Source organism: Phaenicophaeus curvirostris, chromosome 2 (genome assembly GCF_032191515.1).
Source record: "Phaenicophaeus curvirostris isolate KB17595 chromosome 2, BPBGC_Pcur_1.0, whole genome shotgun sequence".
In the NCBI taxonomy this organism is placed as follows: domain Eukaryota; kingdom Metazoa; phylum Chordata; class Aves; order Cuculiformes; family Cuculidae; genus Phaenicophaeus; species Phaenicophaeus curvirostris.
In genome coordinates, this window is record NC_091393.1 from 118,177,860 (window position 1) to 118,194,032 (window position 16,173).

General features: G+C 46.9%; 1 protein-coding gene across 5 annotated transcripts in view; it reads right to left on the bottom strand.

The window, feature by feature from the left end:
* Positions 1 to 16,173, bottom strand: part of NCOA1 (nuclear receptor coactivator 1) — a 175,945-nt gene that overhangs the window by 124,524 nt on the left and 35,248 nt on the right. The gene's annotated exons all lie outside the window — the stretch shown is intronic.

The window sequence follows — 16,173 nt, forward strand, 5'->3', positions numbered from 1 at the left end:
TACAATGCAGAGAGCTCAGATATCCAGACTGGATCCAAACATGATCTGTTGTACTGAGGTTTCTCTGATCCCTGGCTGACAATCAGATAACACAAAGCATATTAATACTAAGAAAACAATTACACTGGAGTTATACTTCTGTATGTTATGGAACATCATAAATCTACATGTGCATATGATAGGAATACGCAGCTATAGCTACATAAAGAAATTCTGTATTAAAAAGGCAATTTTGAGGGCTTTAATGAGTTGGAAAAAAATGAAAAGCAAAGCCTCCATCGCTGCTCTGTTCCTGCACGCAACAGAACGGTGCTTATACAGCTTCACTGAGTGTTTACCTGTTTTAATATTTCAGTACGATACTCAAAAAAAATCCTGAGGCTTTATCAAAAACCAAGTTACTGGAAGTGGTCAAGAACATTTGGAAAGCTGGAAAACAGCTTTTGCCTCCCCTGGAGCACTAGGTAGGTGGAGGGGGAGGGCAATTTCACATTCAGGAGCAGGTGCCAGCAGGGATGGGGACCCTCAAAGGCAGCTCAGAATATGTCGCAGAAGCTTTTAGGATGACACGCTTATCAGCCTGAAGGCCTAACCAGGGCTTTAGAAAGAACGGATTACTAGGAGCAGAGGGTCTGTGTTGATACGGAAGAGCCAGAATGAACTTAAAAGCTTTACAGCTCTTTCTTATGTATTTATGCTTATTAAAAGAAATCCAAGATGTCATAAGCTTATCGGTGTTCATTACTTTAGCTGCTGGAGTGCTTTCTCAGAACGGATTCCCACTGGAAATCGAGGATTCCGTCTCCCCGTTTTCACGCACTGTTTCAGCTCACTCATTTCACCGAGGAGGCTGCACAAGGTGAGTACGGAGATGCCAAGGGTGGACATCCCGCTCCTGCAGCTCCTGCAAACGACCCTGATGTCACAGGTGCATGACAGGACTGGGATGACAAAGACAACCACTTTACCTCCCAGTCACTGGAACCCACTACTAGATCAGATAACTGCAATTCCTCCTATAATTATGGAATCATGGAATTATTTGGATTTGTATTGGAAGGGACCTTAAGACTTTTAGAAGCAGTTGGTAAACAAATTGAAGGACGATTACCTGAACAGCTGTTGAGATTCACCATCTCTCTTCATTATCCAGCTGAAACATCTTGTTTTCACATTCAAATTCTAAACTCTCAAATCTGGCATGTTATCTGGATGCCCCATCCCTGGAGGTGTTCAAAGCCAGGTTGGATGAGCAACCTGATCCAGTGGGAGGTGTCCCTGCCCAAGGCAGGAGGGCTGGAACTGGCTGGGCTTTAAGGTTCCTTCCAACCCAAAACCATTCTGTGATTCTATTCATCTGCAATAGTGGGGAATTTCTCCTCCTTTTCCAAAGGCAACTCTTTAACCACAGTACATTCAGCAACTTCTTAGATAATATTCCTTTGAAGCATTAACCAAAAGGGGCTGGGAATGAGCAACAGCTCCACTGGAGGTGGTATGAAGCTGCACTTTGCTGTAGGATCTTCAGCAAAGATCCAATCTCCTGAAATAACTCCTCGGTGTCTCCACTGGAGGGGAGAACTTGATGTACCTTTTTCTGACAAACAAGCTAGCAGCAAAGCAAAGGATTCCAAAGTGTCACCTCCAATATCCATTCAAAACCTATGCAACACACAGCCTCCAAATCACTTTGATCCACTGAAGAGAAGCACGCTTAGTCGGTAAAGCCACCTTAAAGAAACCAGAGACGGCAGACACTGCAGGTGGAACATATCATGTGCCCAAAACACAAGGATGGTGACGCTGAGCTCTCGCTCTCTCCATCCCAGACGGACAGTTCTCTGCCCTGTCCCACAATGCAGGACCCTCGTGACAGGTGCTGTACCTGCACTGCACCATCACCAAGCCTTGGCTACAGGGGTCGTTTTAATTCATAGAATCATAGAACCAACAGGTTGGAAGAGACCCATTGGATCATCGAGTCCAACCATTCCTATCAAACACTAACAGACTCAAGTCCCAAAGCAGCGGGGACCAGTGAGAACCAAGAAATATTTGGACAGCAGGAACCAGGATGAAGAAGGAGCCCCTGAAACCTGGTCAAGTGGGAGGTGTCCCTGCCCACGGCAAGGTGGTTGGAACTAGATGATCTTTCAGATCCCTTCTAAACAAAACCATTCTATGATTCTATGTCTCTGTAGTCCACAGGTCCTAAACTTGGCCCAATAATTCCTCGATGAAGCCCAGAAATTCTCATCATCTATAATTATCATGAAATCATAGAATTATTTGGGTTGGAAAGGACCTTAAAGCCCACCCAGTTCCAACCCACTGCCATGGGCAGGGACACCTCCCATTGGATCAGGTTGCTCAAAGCCCCATCCAACCTGGCCTTCAACACCTCCAGGGATGAGGCAGCCACCACTTCTCCGGGCAACCTGGGCCAGGGCCTCCCCACACTCACAGGAAAACATTTCAGCCTAAAATCTCATCTAAACCTCCACTCTTTCAGCTTCATACTATTCCCCTTCATCCTATCCCTGAACTCCCCAATCAAGAGACCCTCCCCAGCTTTCCTGGAGCCCCTTTCAGTGCTGGAATCATACTTCATTAAGTAGTGGAGTTAATACTTCACTTGGGTAACTAGAAAGGGTGAACATAGTAAAACGCAGATCTCAACGGAAGCATCCATTATAATTAATCCCCAGCAGTGTTTATAGCTCCAAAAGGAAAGCACTCCAGCTGCAATTTGCTATATAGAACCACGACCAGAAGGGAGAGAACATTGCAAATCCAGCAAAAATCCACTCACTCCAGCATTTCGTGCATTAACCAAGCCAATCTCCTAACCCATTAGCACATCATCTCGATTTCAGCTCCATTCTGAGCTACACAAGGGTGGTTTGTCGACCACCCATTCCCGTTCTCATCACATATGCAGCACTGGAAGGAAGCGTCCCTTCATCCTCACCCCAGCAACAAGGTGGTTATAGCTAATTGCAGCAGCAAAACAACCCCATGGGACAGCAAACACATGCGTAAAGCAGACAGGAGAAGGAAAATTAGGAAACCTGGGTGAGGTGCCTCTCACTCGAGGTGTAAAATGGGAATTATCGACATAGACACCATTTGTTAAGGGTTATAGGCTTTGCGTCCTGCACCTTGTAAAGCATCAATGTCTCCTGCAGAAGTAACACTGAAAAACTGCTGTGGGTATGGAAAAAGAAATTACACAGATCTGAAGAGCAGGATAATTGAAAGGTCAGCTTCTGCAGGCAAAGGGAAGAGGGTTTCTTAAGCAAAAATAAATCATAGAATCATAGAAACATAGAATGGATTGGGTTAGAAGAGACCTTAAAGCCCATCCAGTTCCAACCCCCTGCCATGGGCAGGGACACCTCCCACTGGATCAGGTTGCTCGAAGTCGCAACCAACCTGGCCTTGAACACCTCCAGGGATGAGGTATCAACAGTTCTCTGGGCAACCTGCTCCATGCAAACGGGAAAGCAAACTGGTCCATCAGTAGGAAACACCCTGTTGACCAAAAAGAGCTGTGTCTTTCATGACTATCAATGCCCAACTATGACAAAACAACAAGCACATTTTAAGGCTGAGTTTTGTGTCTGCCCAACAGCCAGAACCGCTTTGCATCACACACCCAGAAGAGCTGAATTGTAACAGCCTCCCTTATCAAAGAATCATGGAATCATTATGGTTGAAAAACACATCTAAGATCATTCAGTCCAACCATCAGCCCAGCCCTAGTGTGCCTACTAAACGCAGTGTCACAGCCACACGGTTTTTGAACCCCTCCAGGGATGGGGATGCCACCACTGCCCTAGGCAGCCTCTGCCAGGGCTTCACCGCTCTTGCAGGAAAGAAAGTGTTCATAACATCCAATCTAAACCTTCTCTGACATAACTTGAGGCCACTTTCTCTCATCCTATTCCTTGTTACTTGGGAGAAGAGACCAACACCCACCTGTATACAACCTCCTCTCCCGGAGCTGCAGAGACCAATGAGGTCTCCCCTCAGACTTCTCTTCTCTAGGCTAAACAATCCCAGTTCCCTCAGCTGCCTCTCATAACACTTGTTCTCCACTCCCTTTCTCAGCTCCGTTCCCCATCTCCGGACATGCTCCAGCCCCTCAAGGTCCTTGTTGGGAGGGGCCCAAAACTGAACCCAGGATTCAAGGTGTGGCCCTACCACTGCCGAGTCCAGAGGGACGATCTCTTCCCTGCTCCTGCTGGCCACCCCATGGCTGATCCAAGCCAGGATGCCCTAGGCCTTCTCAGCCACCTGGGCCACTGCTGGCTCATGTTCAGCCACTGTCAACCAACATCCCCAGGGCCTTTTCCGCCAAGCAGCTTTCCAGACACTCTTTCCCAAGCCAGAAGCCTATAGATATGATAAAGACATCATCTCCTTTGTTACTTGCAGCACAAAATCCATACTATATGAAGACTAATAGGTCCTTTACACACTATTATCACTCACTCAAGCAAAACCTGCAACAGATGACCAGGACCTGAGTTGGAAGAGTTGGAAGTTCAACCACAAAACCATTCTCTTAAGTTGAAACAGCTTTCTATGAAGACAAAGTGTCTTTCTTTTAATGTTGACACTGTAAGTACCATTTCTCTACCTCAGAACACATTCAAGAGAAGACACAGATAAAGAGCGATATTTAAAGATACTCTACTGAACAGTAGCACATGCAGATTAAAGAAAACTATTTCATTTCCAACGGAAAGACATTGTAAAGCAATAACATATGTAAAGTGCACTTCAAAAAGGAATTATTTCTTTAGGACCAAGCTTTAAACAAGAGTGTGATCAAAACCATACAGGAATCTGAAAATATTCAGCCAGAGAAAACACTAAACAGAGCAGCAGCTTTGGATTATATGTTGAAGAGGTTTATTCCCCTTTTTTTACTTTCTTCAGAGGCTCCCAAGTGCTACTCAGGGTGGGCCAGGTAGCAGGACACAAGCCACCAAGAAGATCCAGACCATTTGCCAGGCAAGGTGCAGGATGAGCATCCTCACGCTGTCTCTCAAAGGCTTTTTGTTCAGATTCTCAAAGCCAGGCTCAGCATTACCCATGGGTAAAATAATCCAAGTATTATCTGTGCAAATTGACAGCTGCTCAGGGACATCGTGTTTTAAGACAATGTTTGGGTGGGGAGGCCCTGGCCCAGGTTGCCCAGAGCAGTGATGGCTGCCCCATCCCTGGAGGTGTTGAAGGCCAGGTTGGATGGGGCTTGGAGCAACCTGATGCAGTGGGAGGTGTCCCTGCCCATAGCAAGGGATTGAACTGGATGGACTTTAAGGTCTCTTCCAACCCAATCCATGTCATGATTCTATAACAGAATTGGCTTTAAAGCACGTTCATAGTTGCTGAAATTCTTCATCTCAGGAGCAGACCACCTACAAACATTTTGTGTTCCTGATCACGTTAGAGCAAATTAACTCTGTGGTGCTTGAAGTCTAAGGTGAACTTGCTCTGTGGTAATTACCTCCTGCACACATACAAGTAGCTGCTTGTGTCAACCCAAAGGAAGAGCTTGTGCTCTTCCTTCGAGAGACGATGCTCCAAAGCGTTCCCGTAGAGCCACGGCTGTTTACGTTTCTTTAAACAAGTCAAGCCAGCAATGAGTGCTTAGAGTCCAGAATGCCAACCGTATCCTGGGCTGTGCCAAAAGCAGCAGGACCAGCAGGGTGAGGGAGGGGATTCTGCCTCGCTGCTCTTCTTTCACGTGACCCCACATGAAAGATTAGACATTAGGAAGAAATTCTTCATGATGAGGGTGATGAGGCCCTGGTCCAGGCTGCCCAGAGAATTGGTGGCTGTCCCATCCCTGGAGATGTCCAAGTCCAGGCTGGATGGTGGGATGCAGTGGGAGGTGTCCCTGCCCATGGCAGAGGGTTGGAACTGGATGGGCTTTAAAGTCCTTTCCAACTCAAACCATTCTGTGATTCTATGACTCCGTAATTCTAATAAACTATTTCTCTTCCCTCGCTTTAGAAAACGCTGTTCAGAAAAGCTTGTTTAGCACAACACCATCAAAGGTTTTGACAAACTCCATTTCAAAACCGCTTCCTAGAGCAAGCCATATAAAATGATCTTGGACATTTTTTTTCCCACTCAGTTAAGCCAGGCTGAAAGGGAGAATTCCCTAATGATTCAGGACATCACTTGAAAACATGATGCTTTTATTAAGCCTGAACAAAGTAATCCCACTCGAGGAGCCACTTAATTTCCAAGCACCTGGAGACGTTTGGTGCCAGGCGTTCGGGGTGGTTCCATGCATGACATATACATGGAGAGGAAAGCTTTGCTGGTGAAGGTATTAGCTCACAGGTAGTCTCATAATATTGACAGCACCTCAGAGAATCCTAGAAGTATAAAGGCTAGAAAAGACCTCTAAGCTCACCCAGTCCAACTGGTAGCCCAACACCATCATGCCTAGTAAATCATGTCTCAGAGTGCCATGGCCACATATTTTTCTAACGTCTTCAGGGATGGGGACTCCACCACTGTCCTGGGCAGCCTCTGCCAGGGCTTCGCCACTCTTTCAGTAAAGAAATTGTTCCTAATATCCAATCTGAACCTCCCCTGGCACAACTTGAGGCCACTTCCTCTCATCCTATGCCTAGTTTCTTGCAAGAAGAGACCAGCACCCACCTCACTCCAACCTCCTTTCTGGCAACTCCAGGGAGCGATGAGGTCTCCCCTCAGCCTCCTCTTCTCCAGACTAAACAGCCTTAAGGCCCTCAGCCACTCCTTATAGACTTGTTCTCTAGACTCTTCCTTCACCACCTCCAGGAGAAGGATTTATTCACTTTATTTGGTTTTCCTAGAAGGGTTCACTACAGGATCAGCCAGTTAGTCCAAGCTTCAGACTTATAAAAGAAGCTCTAGAGTGGGGCTACGTGGAGATCAATAAGAATCCAAATCAACAAGCAACTGGAGGGCAGGTCAAGCAAATAACAACAAAATCCAGCAGTGCAGTTCTGCAAATAGTGTTTACTAGAACTGAGGACTGAGATCCAAGGGCAAGCTCTGCCTGTGTCCATCTAGCAAAAGTCTGAGACATCCTCTTAAAGCTCCCTTGGCTCTGCAAGGGCAGAACTTTATCCTCTAAGGAAAAGAGATGGGAAACAGCTCACAAATCTCATCCATGCGGATTTTAGTCCCTCTGGTTACAATTTCAGAAACAGTAGTTTCTTTTCTTTATTTCCAGCGTAGGAAATTACAGACTGGGAGATCAGGTCATCTTTTCCAGCTTGCCTAATGAGAAGGGTAAACCTCTTTTAACATTTTAAAACTGAAGTCTGGCTTCACCTTTATGAGTTTGCATTACCAAGAAAACTGTATCAGGCAAACTGGGATCAGGGACGTGTGCAGAAGATCAGGGACGTGGAGAGGACACGAGGGATGTGCACGGGGATCTTAGAAGCACAGAATCATAGAATCAATCATTTGGTTGGAAAAGACCACTGAGATTGAGTCCTGCTGTACCTGTCCACTACTAAACCATATCCCTAAGAACTCCACCTACCTCTGTTCTAAATCCCTCCAGAAATGGGAACTAAACCACCTCCCTGGGAAGCCTCTGCCAGTGCCCAAGAATCATTTAGGTGGAAAAATTTGTCCCGGTATCTAATCTGAACCTTGCGACAGGAAAGCTGGGGAAGGGCTCTTGATCAGGGAGTGCAAGGACAGGACAGCAGGCAATGGTTTGAAGCTGAAAAAAGGGAGATTGAGATGAGATCTTAGGCAGAAATGTTTCCCTGTGAGGGTGGGAAGGCCCTGGCCCAGGTTGCCCAGAGAAGTGGTGGCTGCCCCATCCCTGGAGGTGTTCAAGGCCAGGTTGGATGGGGCTTTGAGCAACCTGATGCAGTGGGAGGTGACCCTGCCCATGGCAGGGGGTTGGAACTGGGTGGGCTTTAAGGTCCTTTCCGACCGAAACCAATTTAGGATTCCATGATAAGGGACATATGCAGAGGATGAGGGATGTACAGCTTCACAGACAAACCCTGCGCATGGTGGACCCAATACAACTGCCTGTTATCCATTAACTCTCCTGGCAGAAATGGCCAAGAAATTTACTCAGCAGATGAAACAAAGAACATTTGCCCCAGGGTGAAATGGATATTTCATTAATTATGTGAGAATTAGGGTAAGATTAAGAGAAGATAGAGACCTCTCTTAGGAGAGCAAAGGTTAAGAACCAAGAATTTGTTTAATTTCATGGATAACAACAAAGTGACATCAATAAGAAACAGCTTCCAACAAATTCACTCTTAAACACAGCCCTGGGATTTTGTAACATTAACATTTGTGTATGGACTGGATCCACTGAAGAAATCCCACTAATGCTTCCCAGTTTCTGAAATTTCTCCATGCGGGGAAAGAGACTCGATTTGGGTAAGAACATGTCTATTTTACTGGAAAGTTCTGGCCCCCACCAGAGCAAAGTCCATTTGCTGCGGTATTTAGGAATCCTAGGGGCAGGATGGGTTGAAGAGTTAATTTGGGGTGAAAGACTTGACTGTTCTGTCAGACCAACACATCTGAAGTCGAGCCAGAAAAGATGTTTCTGCATCATCACTAAGGAGATACACGTGGGAACATCTGCCACCTGCCCAGGATTGTGCCGCAATGACCATCCCAACCTGAACAGGTGAAGAATCTACCTGAGATGAAAGTTGTGCCTCACTATGCTCTTTGTACTGACAGGACAAGGGGGAATGTTTTACAATGAAAGAGAGGACATAAAATGGGATATAGAGAGGGTGGTGAGACACTGGCAGAGGTTGCCCAGAGAGGTGGTTGATGCCCCATCCTTGGAAACATTCAAGATCAGGTTGGATGGGGCAATGAGCAACCTGATGTGGTTGAAGACATCCCTGCTCACTGCACGGCTTGGACTGGATGGATTTATAGGTCCCTCCCAACCCAAACCATTCTGTAATTCTTCAGTTCTTGGCACACTGTGTTCTCCCTAGCCGTAGGCGCTCAGGGTTGAGATCGTAGAGAGCTAGGGTTGTTCAGCCTTGAGAAGAGAAGGTTGTGGGGAGGTCTTACAGCAGCCTCCCAGTACTGAAAGGGGCTCCAGGAAAGCTGGGGAGCTGGAAGGCTGGGATGATCCTTTGACTCCCTGTCATTTTAGGTTCCGAGCACAAGAAACCATTCATGAATCTTCTAAACACAAGGGCTTTAATGGTGGAATTCAATCTGATCCTGACCCTTCCCTATTTGGCAAGCGCTTTCATTTCAGTGATCTGTTCCTAAACAGATCCGTCCAAGAGCTGAGGAATGGAGGGAAGGAGGATTGGATGGAAATGCACAAATTTCTATATTAAAATGACATTTTTCAAGAACACGATGCTTCCAATACTTCTGGCGTGAAGCAAGGAATTACATCATTTATTAAAAACGGAGAATTCTGGACTCCTCAACGCCTGAGAATTCTACTCCTAGCAGGTCCTCTCCCTTAAAAGCCCACAGCAGATGCTGAAAACTATCATAGAATCATGGAATGGTTTGGGTCAGAAGGACCTTAAAGCCCATCCAGTTTCAAACTGCCATGAGCAGGGAACCTTCCACTGGATTATCCGTCCCTTCATGACGTGTTACTGGAACCGCCTTTTCCTTCGAGTTAGTGAGTAAGTAAAACCCACCAAAGCCTACTTGTTACTGTTTCTCATAAGGAAAGTGCCCATAGCCTATTCAGCCTCTTTTCTTCCTCCTCTTCGAAATAAAACAGCCCCGTACCTTGAGCAAGCGCCTGTTTCCATGACAAACCTGGCACTCACGTTGGAGTCTTTAAAGTCAGAAGAATGAGAAGCCACATAACACGCCGCTCCAAAGGCTCGCTGAGCTAGAACCAATTCTCTCTGACAACTACGCTCTGTAAACACTAATAACATAATCTCCTTAAAAGTGCTGTTACCGATGATACAGAACCACGGTGAAGTTTCTAAGACAGAGATAAAAGCTCCCGCAAATATTTGTTTAGCGCTGAACAGTGAGACCTGAGCAGAAACGATTCTGATCCAGAGGAGCTCCCAGTGAACTGGAGCTGCCTAATTGCTCCATCAGGGCTTTAAAAAGAGGGGTTAATTTTATAAAGCAGTATTAATATTTTATGCTTACGTTCTTCTGCATTCCAAATGTATAAATAACTCCAGATTGCTGAACGCTTTGACTGCCAAGAATAGATCCGCTTTCCCCTCTTCTGCCTTGTGTTGCAGGAGGCAAAGAAAGTCTAAGTGTAATGAAAATACTGCCTGACATCACCAGTGACTCTGGGCTTGTTCAAAGCATTTGTACCTCCAAAAGACTATGAAAGCGGGTTGATCTGTTTAACCAGGACGTGTAGGAATGCTGCTATAATGCTGCTGAGGCTGCACCTTGAATCCTGAGTTCAGATTTGGGTCCCTCACTCCAAGAAAGACCTTGAGGGGCTGGAGTGTGTCTGGAGAAGAGGAACAGAGCTGGGAAAGGGGCTGGAGAACAAGCCTTATGAGAGGCAGCTGAGGGAACTGGGGTTGTTTAGCCTGGAGAAAAGGAGGTCTTAGAGAGGTAGGTGCTGGTCTGTTCTCCCAAGCAACAGGCAGAAGGACGAGAGGAAATGGCCTCAAATTGCACCAAGGCATATTCAAATTAGACATCAGGAAAAGATTCTTCACTGAAAGGGTTCTCAGGCACTGGCAGAGGCTGCCCAGGGAGGTGGTGGAGTCCCCATCCCTGAAGGGATTTAAAAAACAGGTGGATTAGGTGCTCAGAGATCTGGTTTAGTAGTGGACAGGTATGGTCAGACTCAATGATCTCAAAGGTCTTGTTCAACCAAACGATTCTATGATTCTCTGATTCTCCCCCACCATGCTATTCTTCCAGCTAACACATGCAGAAAAACAAACTTCAGGCCCATTTACCTACAGCAGAAGTTGCCCTGGCCAGTTTGTCAGGATATGGAAAAGGAACAACACGAGGGGGAGGAAAAAGCCTGTACGACAGCAGACCAGTTCTGTAGAGCAATATTGTGTGTTTTTCTAATACATAAGAGATCAAACAGCTTAATAAAAAATAAGCTCATTTCTGACAGAACAAACATTCAAGGGCGCAAAAGACTGGTTTAAATTATTTCACTTATAAAGGAGAAGAAAAAACTCTCAGCAGAGCAAGTGGCGCGCGGAACTGAAGGATTGTGCCAGCAGCTGCAGGGCTTCGACACGGACCCCGCTAGCAGAAAGCAATCGCAGCTATAAAGCCACACAACTGCCTCTTGTGCACCCCCGGTACAAGCTACGCCTTCACACTGCACATCACACCACCACGAGATCCTGAAGGCCAAGTGCATCTGCAGCTCCCAGCGTGCCAGCACTTATTTCCCTCTCATCTGACTGGTGGGAATCACTTTGCTCAAGATAAAATTCCTTCCCTCACTGGATGTGTAGGGACAGATCCTTTCCTCTCCACAGTGGGAGCAGCTTATGTGGTTAACACCAACAAACCCTCGTGATTCTAACTCCTCAGTGCTATAAGAAAGAAGATCCCCAAGCTTCCTTGGGAACAATCCCTAAGAATCTTCCAACACAAACCATTCTATGATTCTGTGATTTCTCCAGTATATAAATCAGGGAATCATGGAATGGTTTGGCTCAGAAGGGACCTTAAAGATCATCCAGTTCCAACCCCCTGCCAAGGACATAAACACCTTTCACTGGATCAGGCTGCTCCAAGCCCCATCCAACCTGGCCTTCAACACCTCCAGGGATAGGGCAGCCGCCACTTCTCTGGGCAACCTGGGCCAGGGCCTCACCACCCTCACAGAAAAACATTTCTTCCTAAAATCCTATCTCAATCTCCCCTCTTTCAGCTTCAAATGTTCCCCCTCATCCTATCCCTGCACTCCCTGATCAAGAGCCCCTCCCCAGCTTTCCAGGAGCTGTACTGTGAGGCTGCTCTATGGTTTTTGAGGAGCCTTCTCTTCTTCAGGTTGAACAAGCCCAACTCTCAGCCTGGTCCTCATACCAGAGGTGCTCCAGCCCTTGGACCATCTCCATGTCTTTCTCTGGACTTGCTCCAGCAGATCCATGTGCTTTCAGTGCTGAGGACTCCAGAACTGAACACGGGGCTCCCGGTGAGGTCTCACCAGAGCAGAGCAGGGAAGGAAAGAGTGGAGGAGATGGGAGAAAAAGAAAAAAAAAAGAAAAAGAAATCGCATATGCAGCATTATGATCAAAATTACTTGTCATATCTTCTCAGCTTGAATGGCATTTTTATTTTCTCCTAACCGCCTGCCTTGTAAAGTCACCTGGGAGCTCAACATCGATGTAACTTGTGCTTTGGAACAAAGCCTCTGCAATTAGAATATTTCATTACAGTACCAGGTATATTAAACACATTTCTGCCTAATTCTTTGTTGCTTTTACTTACTTGAATCAGTAATTTTGTTTCTCCTTACAGAACGCCAGGAAGGGTTGTGCTACGAGTAAATAAAATATTTAAGATCCTGTTCTCCTACAAAGCGATTGCATGTGTTAATGTAAACCAGCAGCAAGCCTTTTCCTTCTACACCCCTTAAAGGAACACTGACATTTATAGGGAAGGACCCCAGGGAAACCGCAGTGGGGCACACCACGATGAGTATTTCTACCTTGAAAATCATTGAACAAATCCACTTTAAAAATATCATGTGTAGCCCCAAGGCCATGAGGAGAAGAAAGTGGTTCAGCAGGTAAAACAAGACAGCACGTGCACGCTTCAAGAACCCAATTGAACACACAGCGACTGCTCTGGCACAGAAACCCCCACGCAGCAGTGGCTGCGACTGCTCAGGGTGGGCTTTTTAGTTTGCTGTCATCCAGCAAAAGAAACTGGCTCTGTCTGCAAAACGCTAGGACCTCCAGCTATTACCCCTGACATGCTAATTGACTCAGGAACTGGAGGTTTTAATTCCTGAAGCCTCGACTCTGCAGTTTGATTTAATTTCCCATCCCCTTCAACAATAAATGAATTTTACACAGGCTTTGCCTCTTCGAGATTACTCAGAGAGAGGTAAAACAGAAGGAGCAGTGGAGAAATAACTGAGGGAACGTTAGCAGTCGTGTCTGGAAAGCTGTCATTCACACACGTTCTGCTGCAAAATAATCCTTGTGCTATGAGTCAGAGGATAAAGGTAAAATCCTGTCAGAGGTCAGGGTCAGTATTAGCAAAACGAGACTTTTCCAGCAGTCCCTTCCCCTGCACGACTACAGAATCATATAATGGTTTGGGTGGGAAGGGACCTTACAGCCCATCCAGTTCCAAGCCCCCACCATGGGCAGGGACACCTCCCACTGGACCAGGTTGCTCCAAGCCCCATCCAACTTGGCCTTGAACACCCCCAGGGACGGGACAGACACCACTTCTCTGGGAAACCCGGGCCAGGGTCTCACACCCTCACAACAAAGCATTTCTTCCTAAGATCTCACCTCAATCTCGCCTCTTGCAGCTTCAAACCATTCTCCCTGGTCCTATCCCTGCACACCCTGACCAAGAGCCCCTCCTCAGCTTCACTGGAGCCCCTTTCCATACTGGAAGGCTGCTCTAGGATCTCTGCGTGCTGTTCGTCTCCACAAGGTCACAACACAAGGTTTTCAACATTTTCACAGTTTCTCTGGTTTTCACGTGGGGTTTCAACAAATAAAGCATAAAATAAAAAAAAACTGAGAAAGCAAACTCTTGCTCCAGATGATCGGAGGGCTGGAGCACCTCCCATACAAGGACAGGCTGAGACAGCTGGGCTTGTTCAGCCTGGAGAAGAGAAGGTTCCACGGAGACCTTACAGCGGTCTCCTAGTATTGACAGGGGCTACAGAGCACAAACAAAACCCCTCGAAGACTTTGCCACCGGCTTTCCTGCAAGCTAAAAAGACCCCTCAAACTGCATTTCTTTGGAAATGAATCCATGCTTTGTACATGGAGACGAAGTCAGCACACAGATAACCATCCCGATTAATAAAGCAAAAGCCCTTTTCCCCAGATTTAGCAAGCCTAATAGGTTAAAGTACGTGTCACACCCTTTCTCTACACCCACTACATAACTCCTGGCTTTGTTATGTAGACAAGCAGGCAACCAGCTTAGTAAGCATCTCGTATTTACAAAAGGCTTCTCCATTCGCACTCCGATATTATGTAAACTAAGCTTTTGCGAGAGAGATATCCATGGCAGAACAGGCAAAAACAGACATTTCCCAAGGGATCACTATTTTGAAACAATACTTTCCAGGCTGGCCCACACGCTGCTGACCCACGCAGACAATTAAAAACACAAGGGCACCAAACAATTATGGGGTTGTCACTGGCACAAAGGAAAGGGGAATCAGTTCTCAAAGTCAATGTCAGCCTCGTAGGGGCATATATGGTGATTTGGAGAGGATAAATGTGCACAGCTCCGTTGTTCCCATCTATTTTTGGTAGGAACTGGTAGAGAAATAAGGCTGAAGGAAGGAAGGGGAGAGACTCGGCACGCTCAAAAGCAGAGGAGTTAACAGACACATGAATGTGCAGCATCTCCAGCAGAGCACAGCGCTCTCCCAGCACCCCTGCCATGCCAGACTCCACCTCTCCTAGTCTGCAGCAGAAAGAACCGGAGAGACTAAGAGCAAAGAATCACAGAATCATGGAATGGTTTGGGTCAGAAGTGACCTTAACACTCATAAAGTTCCGACGCCCCCTGCCACAGGCAAGGACACCTCCCACTGGATCAGGTTGCTCCAAGCCCCATCCAACCTGGCCTTGAACACCTCCAGGGATGGGGCAGCCACCACTTCTCTGGGAACCTGGGCCAGGGCCTCCCCACCCTCACAGTAAAACATTTCTTACTAAGATCTCATCTCAATCTACCCTCTTTCAGCTTCAAACTGTTCCCCTCATCCCATCCCTGCACTCTCTGATCAAAAGCCCCTCCCCAGCTTTCCTGGAGCCCCTTTCAGTACTGGAAAGCTGCTATGAGATCTCCACACACTGTTCATCTCCACAAGAACACAAATCTAGAACTGAATGCAAGGTTCCAGGTAGGGTCTCACCAGAGCAGAGGGACAGAATCCCCTCCCTCACCCTGCTGGTCTCACAGCTTTGGATGCAGCCCAGGACACAGTTTGGCTTTCTGGACTGTGAGCACACGTTGCCGGCTCACACCGAGCTTCTCGCCCACCAGCACCCACAAGTCCTGAGACAAGACAAACCCCAAAGGAAGCCAGGCACACCACTAGCCAAAAAGAAAAGGTGCCTCTTCCCACCTTCCCTCATCCCTCTTCATCCCCTTTGTTATGGCAAAAGCACGTCGATTCTCCACACATACCTGTACAGCGCTGACTGTGCGTGGTTAGTGCCAACATTCCGCTCTTCCTAATGGATTTCCAGCCTGGTTCGGATGAGCAACAGAGCAGGAAGCCTGCCCCAGAGAGCTGCAGTGAGACCACACGCTTCCTAAACTAGGTCACTTATATTTTTTTTTTAAATGAGGTGTGGACCATAGCAACATCCCTGTGGCAGGCAATGCCAAAGCTCCACGTGCCTCCAGAAGCATTCCTCCCTCCTCGTGCTCCTCTGGGTTATAATTATCAGCAAGAACCACAAACACACACTCCAACCTTCCTTCTCTGCTGGGTTCAGGCAAGCAGGCTACAAACTGATTTCCAGGACTGGGATCCCTCAAGACGCAGCTCCAGAAGACAGCATCCCGGGTCTTTCTAATTGATTCCTGCTTTGGAGCGGTGCAGCCAGGCCCCTATGAATAGAAGCTGCAAAAGCTCAGGAAGTGGTCTTTTTACCCCATTTTGAAGGAGGGGATTTTGCTGGCTCCATTATTTTCCTTGCTCTGACTCAACACAGGCATTTGCGTGCGTGCAGAGACATAAGATGGAGATAGAGCTGCTATTAATGGAGAGTCAGTCTTCTGGAAATGACAAAAGGTTCATTTCTACTCATCAAGGGGTCTCGTAAAACACCAGTCAGCACTCAGGCTCAGCCCTCCAGCACCAGAGCAGCTTTTGCGGAGTGAAATTTTCAGGAGCTCAGAAAACCCTGGCTGTTTGAGCGCCACGCAAATGCCGACTCCCTAGCAACACAAGCTTCCTATTCTAGAACAAAAAGCTCTCCAAGAAAGAAAAAGCTC